This window comes from Lepidochelys olivacea (assembly GCF_965140295.1).
Source record: "Lepidochelys olivacea isolate rLepOli2 genome assembly, chromosome: 5".
Lineage (NCBI taxonomy): Eukaryota > Metazoa > Chordata > Testudines > Cheloniidae > Lepidochelys > Lepidochelys olivacea.
Window position 1 is genome coordinate 15,074,168 of NC_140415.1, and position 12,204 is coordinate 15,086,371.

At 44.6% G+C, this 12,204-nt stretch overlaps 1 protein-coding gene across 2 annotated transcripts in view; it reads left to right on the forward strand.

Moving 5' to 3' along the window:
- The window catches only part of CTIF (cap binding complex dependent translation initiation factor), a 351,658-nt gene that overhangs the window by 98,273 nt on the left and 241,181 nt on the right, over positions 1–12,204 (forward strand). The gene's annotated exons all lie outside the window — the stretch shown is intronic.

The following is a 12,204-nucleotide window of genomic DNA, read 5'->3' on the forward strand; positions in this document are numbered from 1 at the left end:
GTGTGTGAAATGGGTCTTGTATGAGGGTTTGTTGGTATACATTTAGGATTGCCTCCTTCCTCCAGGTGGGGTAGAGACTTCTGCCACCTGTTGCATCTGTCATAAAGCTTAGACTGTCAGCTTTTGAAGGAGGGACTGACTTGATTTTGTAGCCTGTAGCACAAAGGGGACTTGATCCATGGTTGTGGACCCTACTTGCTATTGTAATTGAAATAGAAAATACTATTTTTTTCATGAGTGGTGTAACAATGAGTTGGTATCCTGAAAAGACTGACAAGACCCTCCTCTCCTCCTCCTGCTCAGTCTTGCCTTCTTGTTGTGGTTGGTGAGAGAGAGTTAGTAAGAGCAGACCTTTTCCTCGTATAACTTTCCAGTTACAGAAAATTCACATATTCACATAATGCTTCAGAATTCATACGTTGTAGATAGATTTCCAAACAATCACGCTTAAATGAGGGGGTGTGGGGTTTTTTGGAGTAGGTAACCATTTCTGTTCAGATTTATCTGCTCTATGAAAAAGGGCCTTAGTAATAGAATCACGGATAGCAGAACGGGAAAAGGCCTGTCATATGCTGAGCAGTCCATTCTGGTACTGTAGAACTGTTCCTTACTCTATACTTTTTTGTGCTGTTGTTTGTAAAGTGACAATGAAAAGAGATGACACTGGACAGTTTTCTTTGGCAATCGCAATTTGATCAAATGGCTGTAAGATTGTTATTTGAGTGGTCAGTGCTGGGTCACTACCTTGGGTGAAATGTACTGAAGCCTGTTTTAGATTATAAAGGTAAGGGGAGCAATAAGCATGGGAGGGGCCAAGACTATGAAAAGGGTTAGGAGAATTCGATTTATTCTTAAGCATTTTTATTGATTTAAATATCTACGGTTGTGGGAAATTTATGGGGGGGAGCAGACAATTGGGGAGCCAGGCAATAGTTATTTAATGACACTAGACGTTGAGATTCAAAGATCTAAAGCTTTGTTTCCGTTACATCGCATGTCCAAATATACAAAGTAAATATCCTTAAATCAAACTCTAGTGCTCAAGCAGCATTTCTCTTACTTTAAACTAGAGTAAATTTCAGTTATTGTTGAGGGAAACACTTTTTCATCAATATGTGGATGTACCATGAAACTGACGTTTACAGACATTTACTGCTAAAAATCTAATCCTTCCAAACCTAAATACGAGTTATAATCCTAGCTCTGCCACTGACTCACTATGTGGGGCCATGGGCAAAAGTCTCTCAGCCTCTCTGAGCCTTACTTTCCTTGTCTGTAAAATGGACTGTGTAACAAAGTGGGAATTTTTGTAATATTTTTAAAGACTCCGGTATGTGCCTCAGTTTCCCCTGTACGTTGCATGGCTACCCTGTGCGAGGAGGAAGAAATTAAGCTTGCTGTCAGGGCAGACTAAAAGATATAAGTGTGTGTCACCCCCTTGTATGGATGGGATGAAAAGTCGTTAAGCAACTGGTTGAAACTGACTCAGATCAACAAGGGGGCCAGAGAAACAGTTCAAGCTCCAAGGACTAATGGAATTCTTTGCCTCTCAGCAGGGAAGCTGAGCAAAGAGCCTAGCTTGACAACAGAAGTCTGAGGGCTTGTCTACACTGGCAACGTTAAAGGAGGAGGCTCCGCTTGCTGCTCTCGCCTACACGCATCACCCCTGCAACTCCCATTGGCTGCGGGTCCCAGCCAATGGGAATGTGGAGCCAGTGCTCGGGGCGGGGGCAGCATGCGGAGTCCCATGACCCCCCCCCCCCGCCCCTCTTAGGAGCTGGACCTGCGGGCCGCTTCTGGGATGCAGAGTGGTGCCATGACTTTTAACAGGTGTTCTGGTCAAAAACCGGACATCTGGCAACTCTAAGCCCTGTAGTGCGAGCCCAAATCAGTTAGCCTGGGGTGGGGTCTTTATTTTCAGTGTAGACATATCCTATCACTTTAAGGAGAATTTGCTACTCAGTGTAGGCCACTAAGGGCTCTCGGACTGTGCTTACCAGTCAAGCATTTCTCATTGCACCGCTAAGTTAGCCATATGCACACTTTTACCATCAGGCAAAGAGGAAGCCTGTAGAAGATCCTGGGATGTCCTTATGTTGCATGCACATCTGGCAAGTTCTTTTTTATTCTTTTTTAACGTGGAGTTTTAAAATCTGCATTAGAGCAGCAGAAAGAATCCTCTCTTGAGGAAGGAAGGTGAAGAGGATTAATTAGTTCATGTTGTAAAGTGCTCTGAGGATGAAAATTGATGTGTAAGTGCAATGGATTGTTTATTAAAATGGAAATATTAAACTTGCCAGCTAGTTTTCAGTGGACTGGCATTGGCAGTGTGGTACTGTGATTAGGGCCCTGTTAGGGGATTCCTGAGACCCAGGTTCTAGTCCTGCTTCTGCCACTGACTTATTGGGGGGCCCTGAGCTCCCCAGCTCTGTGCCTTAGTTCATCTATCCTTAAAATGGTGGCAGTGATATCCTTTGTAAAGCACTCTGGGATCTACTGATAGAAAGCACCATAAAAGACTGAACTGTTGTTATTGTTATTACTGTAACAAATAAAAGGCCACACTTAATACTTCTTGCAAGCATGGTGACCATCAAAGAAATAGCAACCATAGGGAAACTTTTGCAGTGCTGTCTGGGTGCGAGGTGGGGCTTGGTGACTTTCTAAAAGTGCAGATGGGCTTCTGAGTTTCAAGCCGATAATGTTGCTGTTAAGTTCTATTAGCTAGCTGCCCTTTTAGAGTGTGTTTATGCCCACAGGCCTGGCTATTTCTGTGGGGCTTGCAAGGCTTATTAGACTGGGGATTTGCAAGGCTATTTTGCAGGTCAGGATTCCTGCCTAGACGGAGTGCCACTACACCTCCACTGTCCCTTGCGGGTGTTGTGCCTCATCTCTCACAATGTGTTCCCAGCCTGAGGAGTATAGGTTTGCAAGGTTTAGAGAGGCAGCTGCCATAGAGAGGTGGGGAGAGTGGGGGCTTTCAGGTGCAGTTCTTTTTGTATATGGGGAAGGCTGGGAAGCTGGGAGAAGGTTTAATTTCCTTTGGGGCAAGACAGCAAGGGATCACACAGGGAAGGGGGGATGGATTTAGATGTCACCCGGGATCAGTTTGGTGTTGTGAGACAGGGAGAAGGGGCAGAGAACTCTTGCCACAGTGACATGTTCCGGGGCTAGTGGCAGTCATGGCAGAGCCTTCCTGCAGTCAGGAGATTAATGCATATTGTTAAATTAATTTCCTCATAACAAAAACCCTGTATGTGGAACTTTGTCTGTAGTTCTGCTGCTTTCTTGGAAGTGTGAGCAGCCTTGTAGCTCTGCATTAAGAAAATGACTACAATGAAATCTCGTGGTTCAGCGCTTCAGCTGCTGGCCTGCAGGAGTTTTTTACCCCACATACATCATTTGGTTCTTTCTTTCTTTCTTTCTTTCTTTCTTTCTCTTTCTTTCTTTCTTTCTTTCTTTCTTTCTTTCTTTCTTTCTTTCTCTTTCTTTCTTTCTCTTTCTTTCTTTCTTTCTCTTTCTTTCTTTCTCTTTCTTTCTTTCTTTCTTTCTCTTTCTTTCTTTCTTTCTCTTTCTTTCTTTCTTTCTTTCTTTCTCTTTCTTTTTGCCTTCCTGTGAAGCATCAGGGATTGGCCACAGCTGGAGATGGGACCCCGGCTGCTGTGGACCAGTGCTCTGAGGTGGTACAAAGAATCCTCTGTCTCAGTGTGCCTTGCCCACATGCTCAGGGTCACAGTGATCGTTGATTTGGGGTTGGGAAGGAATTATCTCTCTGGTCAGATTGACAGGGATCTGGTGTTTTTTCTTCTTGGGGGGGCAGGGGAGGATGTGACTTCCCCTGCAGCCTGGGATGTGGACTGCTTGCTGGGATCATCTGGGCATCTCTCAGTTAATCAGTTCTCTGCCAGTGCAGGGGCTTTGGGCACTGCTGGCACCTCGTTCTCTCTTGATCTCTGCCTGTGGCTCACAGCGTTTAATTTCCTGAGGGCTAAAATGCTTTGGCCTAAATCTTGGGGCTCAACATAGGGGTATTTGGGTGGAATTGCGGCCTTGTGAGGTACAGGCAGTCAGACTAGATGTAATGGTCCCTTTTGGCCTTAAGCTCTATGAAACTTGCAGTGAAGTCTGCTTTATCTGATCACTGCTGGACACTTTTTTATTTTGAGGGTCCAATTAGGGTGCTTTTTTTGAGTAACTTTATTTGTGTATTCTTTCAGCGTTCACACGTTCTTGCTGCCAGAATCATTCATGGGGTTTTGTGATGACACAGCTTGTCCTTTAACCCCCAAGTAGAAAATAAATTGAAGATAGCTCTTATCCTTACATATTACATGTGAAGTGGGTTTATTTTAAAAAATTTACAGCCACTGGATGACCCGGAGTACTTACAGTGGGGTAACGGAGCCTTTCACGTCTGACAATTTGAATCCGATACAGGTAAATAGAGGCTGAAAGGTGTTACCTTCCCATATCTATTCAGTGGACTGGCTGGGATTCTGATCTTACTAATACTGGTGTAATCCCACAGTAACTCAATGGGAATAAAACTGCAGACACTGTCCTTACTACATCTCTGGGGGTGAGATCTCTGTTACCCATGGTAGTGTGCTAATGAATTTGAGCATGGGTGCTTTGAGCCAGCCAGGCTACCCAGGAGGCTTTGTCTTTTCTTTAATCACCTGCATGACTTATCGCCAGTTTTCTAGTGACTAACTTTTTATAAGTTGTGGACCAATTTTTTTTAATGAAAATATCAAAAGAGAGGGTGAAAAATACAAAATATGAAGGCCTACAACAGAGATAAGATTTATGGGATATGAGTCACAGTTAGTATACAAGGTTTCAGAGTAGCAGCCGTCTTAGTCTGTATTCGCAAAAAGAAAAGGAGTACTTGTGGCACCTTAGAGACTAACAAATTTATTTGAGCTTAAGCTTTCATCCGATGAAGTGAGCTGTAGCTCACGAAAGCTCATGCTCAAATAAATTTGGTAGTCTCTAAGGTGCCACAAGTACTCCTTTTCTAGTTAGTATACAAATTGATTTAGTAAAAGTTAAAGCAATTATTTTTATTTATTATTGTTATTTATTTATTATTTGTCATATTAGTTCATTGCATTTGGCCCATATTTCCTCCCATAATTCAGAAGTTAATTTAATATAGGCAATAAGTCTCTCCATTTCTCTTAATTCTTTTATTTTGGTCAATCACATTTCTGTAGCTGGTATTTATTTAGGTAGCCATAGGCTTCAGTTTGGCAAACTACATGGATATATGCCTAACTTTAGGCATTGACATCAGTGGGACTACTCATGTGCGTAAACTTAGTCACTTGCAGAAATACCTTGTTTAATTGGGTGCAGTCACAAAAACTCAATCTGGACATTTTCCTAACAACATAGTGATAGATACTTGGGGGATACCAAATAAATAATAATATAATTTAATAATAGTTTCTCTTCATGGCATTCCCTCCAGCACTTCGGTGTACATTTGTGTTTTATTTTTTGTTTTGTAAAACTGGTGTTCAAAAACTGGTGCTTTATTAGAACATCAGCAGCTCTTTAAAAGTGAAAATTGAGTTAAGCACAGCTTTATATGCTGAATATCTCCACTACCATGCTGTTGGGGGGGTATATGGCGCAGAAAGCATAGTTCTTTTTCTTGTCTGTGAAATCCTGCATGTACTTCCTGGTTTGCAGAAGTTATCCCAGAATGTGACCACATAAACATCAGTAGGATTGCCATTTGTGCAGTGCATGGTTTTTAAAGACTTCTAAAGCCCGTGCTAATGGAATGTAGGATTTCCTCTCTTTGGCACTTGTCTAACTGCAGGTGTAGACCTAAAAGATCATGTTCTCACCTGCGGCCTTAGCCTTAGGGTTCTGTAGCCTCAGTCATAGAATCATAGAAGATTAGGGTTGGAAGAGATCTCAGGAGGTCATCTAGTCCAACTCCCTGCTCAAAGCAGGACCATCCCCAACTAAATCATCCCAGCCAGGGCCTTGTCAAGCTGGGCCTTAAAAACCTCTAAGGATGGAGATTCCACCACATCCCTAGGTAACCCATTCCAGTGCTTCGCCACCCTCCTTGTGAAATAGTTTTTCCTGATATCCAGCCTAGACCTCCCCCACTGCAACTTGAGATCATTGCTCCTTGTTCTGTCATCTGCCACCATTGAGAACAGCCTAGCTCCATCCTCTTTGGAACCCCTTTTCAAGTAGTTGAAGGCTGCTATCAAATCTCCCCTTACTCTTCTCTTCTGCAGACTAAATAAGCCAAGTTCCCTCAGCCTCTTCTTGTAAGTCATGTGCTCCAGCCCCCTAATCATTTTCATGGCCCTCCGCTGGACTCTCCAATTTGTCCACCGCCTTTCTGTAATGGGGGCCCAAAACCTGTCGCAGTACTCCAGATATGGCCTAATCACCTTCCTTGATCTGCTGGCAATGCTCCTACTAATGCAGCCCAATATGCTGTTAGCCTTTTTGGCAACAAGGGCACACTGTTGACGCATATCTAGCTTCTCATCCACTGTAATCCTCAGGTCCTTTTCTGCAAAACTGCTGCTTAGCCAGTCAGTCCCCAACTTGTAGCAGTGCCTGGGATTCTTCCGTCCTAAGTGCAGGACTCTGCACTTGTCCTTGCTGAACCTCATCCGATTTCTTTTGGCCCAATCCTCCAATTTGTCGAGGTCACTCTGGACCCTATCCCTACCCTCCAGTGTATCTACCTCTCCCCCCAGCTTAGTGTCATCTGCGAACTTGCTGAGCGTGCAATCCATCCCCTCATCCAGATCATTAATGAAGAAGATGAACAAAACCAGCCCCAGGACTGACTCCTGGGGTACTCCGCTTGATACCAGCTGCCAACTAGACATAGTCATTGATCACTACCCGTTGAGCCCGACGGGTTATCCAGCTTTCTATACACTTTATAGTCCATTCATCCAATCCACACTTTAACTTGCTGGCAAGAATACTGTGGAAGACCATATCAAAAGCTTTGCTAAAGTCAAGGTATATCACGTCCACTGTTTTTCCCATATCCACAGAGCCAGTTGTCTCATCATAAAAGGCAATTGGGTTGGTCAGGCATGACTTGTCCTTGGTGAATGCATGTTGACTGTTCCTGATCACCTTCCTCTCCTCCAAGTGCTTCAAAATGGTTTCCTTGAGGACCTGCTCCATGATTTTTCCAGGGCCTGAGGTGAGGCTGACCGGTCTGTAGTTCCCAGGATTCTCCTCTTTCTCTTTTTTAAAGATGGGCACTATATTTGCCTTTTTCCAGTCATCTGGGACCTCCCACGATTGCCAGGAGTTTTCAAAGATAGTGATCACTGGCTCTGCAATCACATCAGCCAACTCCCTGAGTACCCTCGAATGCATTGCATCCGACTCCATGGACTTGTGCATGACCAGCTTTTCTAAGTAGTCCTTAACCTGTTCTTTCACCACGGAGGGCTGCTCACCTCCTCCCCATACTGTGCTGCCCAGTGCAGCAGCTGACCTTGTCTGTGAAGACCGAGGCAAAAAAAGCATTGAGTACTTCAGCTTTTTTCATATCATCTGTCACTAGGTTTCTTCCCTCATTCAGAAAGGGTCCCACACTTTCACTGACCTTTTTTTGCTAACATACCTGTAGAAACCCTTCTTGTGACCCTTCACATCCCTTGCTAGCTGCAACTCCAATTGTGCTTTGGCTTTCCTGATTACACCCCTGCCTGCTCAAGCAATATTTTTATATTCCTCCCTGGTCATCTGTCCACGTTTCCTTTTTGTGTTTAAGCTCACTGAAGATTTCTCTGTTAAGCCAAGCTGGTCGCCTGCCATATTTGTTATTCTTCCTGCACATCGGGATGGCTTGTTCCTGTGCCCTCAATAAGGCTTCTTTAAAATACAGCCTGCTCTCCTGGACTCCTTTCCCCTTCATATTAGCCTCCCAGGGGATTCTGACTCCCTGAGGGAGTCAGAGTCTGCTTTTCTGAAGTCCAGGGTCTGTATTCTGCTGCTCTCTTTTCTTCCTTTCGTCAGGATCCTGAACTCGACCATCTCATGGTCACTGCTGCCCAGGTTGCCACCCACTTCTATTTCCCCTACCAATTCTTCCCTGTTTGTGAACAGCAGGTCAAGAGGAACATGGCCCCTAGTTGGTTCCTCCAGCACTTGCACCAGGAAGTTGTCCCCAACACTCTCCAAAAACTTCCTGGATTGTCTGTGCACTGCTGTATTGCTCTCCCAACAGATGTCAGGGTGATTGAAGTCCCCTATGAGAACCAGGGCCTGTGATCTGGAAACTTCTGTTAGTTGTCTGAAGAAAGCCTCATCTACCTCATCCTCCTGGTCTGGTGGTCTATAGCAGACACCCACCACGACATCACCCTTGTTGCTCTCGCCTCTAAACTTAACCCAAAGACTCTCAACAGGCTTTTCTCCAGTTTCATATTGGAGGCCTGAGCAATCATACTGCTCTCTTACATACAGTGCAACTCCTCCACCTTTTCTCCCCCGCCTGTCCTTCCTGAACAGTTTATACCCATCCATGACAGGGCTCCAGTCATGTGAGTTACCCCACCAAGTCTCTGTTGTTCCCATCACATCACAATTCCTTGTCATTGCCAGGACTTCCAATTCTTCCTGCTTGTTTCCCAAGCTTCTTGCATTCATGCACAGGCATCTAAGATACCTAGCCGATTGCCCTACTTTCTCAGTATGAATCAGGAGGCCTTCCCTGTTGCACCCTCCTCCTTGTGTTTCCTCTTGGTATCCCACTTACCTCAGGGCTTAGGTCTCCTTCCCCCAGCAAACCTAGTTTAAAGCCCTCCTCACTAGGGTAGCAAGTCTGCCTGTGAAGATGCTCTTCCCTCTCTTCGTTAGGTGGATCCCGTCTCTTCCTAGCAATGCTTCTTCCTGGAACGATATCCCATGGTCGAAGAATCCAAAGCCCCCTCTCCAACACCACCTGTGCAACCACGCATTTACCTCCACAATTTGATGGTCCCTACCTGGGGAGGATAGACAAGAACACAACTTGCACCTCAAACTCCTTTATCCTTCTTCCCTGCAGTGATGCACTCAGCGTCATTCTTGGCAGTATCATTGGTGCCCACATGGAGAAGTAGGAAGAGGTAGTGGTCCGAGGGCTTGATCAGTCTCGGCAGACACTCTGTCACATCCTGAATTCTAGCTCCAGGCAAGCAGCACACTTCTCAAGTTTCCCGGTCTGGACGGCAGATGGATGACTCTGTCCCCCTTAGGAGGGAGCCCCCTCCCCCACCACCACCCATCTCCTCCTCTTGGGAGTGGTGGTCGTGGAACCCCCATCCCTAGGACAATGCATCCTGTGCCTTCTGGTCAGTGGGGTTTCCTTCTGGTCCCTTTTCTCAGATGACTCTTCCAAACCATTCTTCACCATAGTACCTGTGCAGAGAGCCTGAAAATGGTTTCTTACCTCTGTCTGCATTGGGGATACACGGGTTCTCCTCTTTCTTCCTCTGGAGGTCACATGCTGCCAATTTTCTTCCCCGTTCTGCACGGCCCTCTCTGGTTTTTCAGCATCCTGTGCCTGCTGTACCAATTGCTGGCTTCTATCCAGACAGTCTTCATCTTCCCTGATGCAAAGCAGGGTTGATACTTGGGTCTCTAGTCCTTTAAACATCTCTTCCAGTATGGAGACCAGCTTGCAGTTCATACAGACAGAGTCGCTTCTATCCTCTGGGAGAAAGACAAACACAGCTCATCCTGTGCAGGTTACAACAGCTGATTGCTCACTATCCATATTGTCTTCTTTCTAAGAGCCCCTTCAGGTGTTGTATTTACTGCTCACAGAAGCCTGCAAGGTAAAAAACTCTGTGGGATCTCCTCCCAGGCAAACTCCCTCTGTTTGCCTCTGCTCTGTTAGCTGCTCACTCCGTTGGCAACTGGCTGCCTTTTTTATAAGGCTACTGGCTCGAAGCAGTTGCCCCAGCTCAAAGCCTTCCCTCCAATCAACCACTCAAGACCCACCTGGAACAAAGCACTCCCAATTCGCACTTTTCAAACAAACAAACCTATGGTCAGACTGTCCCTGCAACCAACACCAATCAAACAAATGGTCCCAGCACTCGGATATTCACCCCACCAGCTCACAACACAGCCCCCCAATGCCATCCCTAGGATATAGTCCTTAGAACATAGATGTGAAGTCCATAATTCTTACCACAGCAAGAGCTCTGTGAATAATGGATTGTTCAGTTTGTTGGCAAGTCCAAAAAATGGGGGGGGATTTCTTTTGGGTCAAATGAAATATTTTGTTTCCATTTCAAGGTTTTTCTCCTTTAAAAAAATTTTTTTTAAAGAACATCTAAAGGTAATTTTGAAACAAAGTCACAATGTTTAATATAGGAAATGTCAAACTGAAATGCTTTGATTTTTTTTTTCAGATTTGTTTGTTTCAGGGTGTTTTTCTGTTGGGTTTTTTTTTGGGGGGGAAGGTTGTTTTTTACAGAAACAGTTTGCTGAAATAGACACAAATTCACAAAACGTTTTGGTTGAGCCAAATCTGCGTTTTTGGGGGAGGGAGGGAAGGGGCTGAGTTTTGGTAGAAAAAATTCACGCTGCTCTACTCACAGCCTCTTTTTCTGCTTACCCTCCCACTGACGAGATTCTTCTCAGTTCTGTAGATGTCTGCATGCCTCATACTCCCTAACCACTTCACACAGCTGCCACCTTGCTGTAGCCCAGTAGTTGGCTCCATAAATGTCTTTATTCCATCCTAGCTTGGCTACCTGACTGTGCCTTGTGTCATCCTCACTATTTCTCAGCAGCATTTCCAATGGCCTTCTTCCAAACCACAGAAATTAGCTAAGTCCCAGGTGACGTACACATACTAAGGTGCCACAAGTACTCCTTTTCTTTTTATGGGAAGAATCTAGTTACCTAAGGGGTTAAATGTGTTTGAAAGTCAGAGGGCTCGCTCCATGTCAGCACAGATCCCCATCTGTCATAGGTGAAACATCTCTGGGCAGAGACCACAGCTCCTCCTAACCCATCTCCTTATGACTTCAGTGCCGGTTCATCTCGCTTGTTTGATTTTCTCCTCTGAGGGTTGAGCCTTCTGCCTCTCTCAGGGTGGGCAGTCAGCACTTCTTTCCAAGCATCAGCAATCAAGTCTAAACTGTACTAGCATTTAAGCAAAGTACCATTTATTTAATGAATAAAGAACAAACATATTCTCCAGGCACAGACTATGAAGGCCTTGTTAGAATAGGCTCGGAAACCAAGGACTTGTCTACACGCCAAAGTTGTATGCATTTAACTATAGTCATTTAGTGTGGGCACACTTGTATAAATTTGCTTATTCCGGTATAAGAAGGGAAACGAGCTAGACTAGTGTAAGACACCTGCATTCCAGTATGACAGCATCCATACTGGAGGTTGTGGTGGTATAACTATATTGCTAAAAAATCACCCTCCTAATTGATATAGTTGTGCCATATTAAAAACTGTATCAAGCAGGGCTGACTTCCTAAGGTTAATGACTGGAACCTGTACCCTGGTGTATAAGCAGCAGTGTGCAGCACACTCTGGTAGTGTGTCCAGCTGGCTCTTAACGGTAAAGGTGACTGTCCTGTCTCTTAATTCATGATAGGATGTCAGTGACCTAAGACTTGAGAAGCCCCAGTTAGTACTTGTGAGATGTCAAAAGCCCTCTTTAACATGTTAGCTCTTACATCTTTTTTCTAATACAGATGCCTCATTTTGTTTTCCAATTTCTAAAAATCCTTAATGGAGGTCAGCATTCTGCACTACATAATCTTTTTTGCATATTTTCCCACTTCAAAGGGCTTTTCAAAGCAAACCTTTCGAAGCCTTGTAAGACGCAAGCTTGCCAAAGATATTTTTCCCTTCTCCCACCACCTGGAAAAAAAATCCCCCTCCAGGCTTGTTTGAGTAAATTATGTCTGGTCAAATCAGTTTAGCAAACTAGAATATGATGCCTCTTGCCCCCAAGAGTCCCAGAAACCTGCCGATTCTTTGACATAATAGCAAGTGTAACAAGGATAAAGACAGCACATTTGGAACAATTGTTTCACAGACGAAAATGGCGACAGTTATTCAGTATAGTGGGAGGGCGGAGCCTAGATATTTTCAAGGTGTGTGGACAGCTGATGTCTGACTGCCTAAGAAATAAACAGAGAAAGAAGAAAATACGCTACATGAGTTTATATT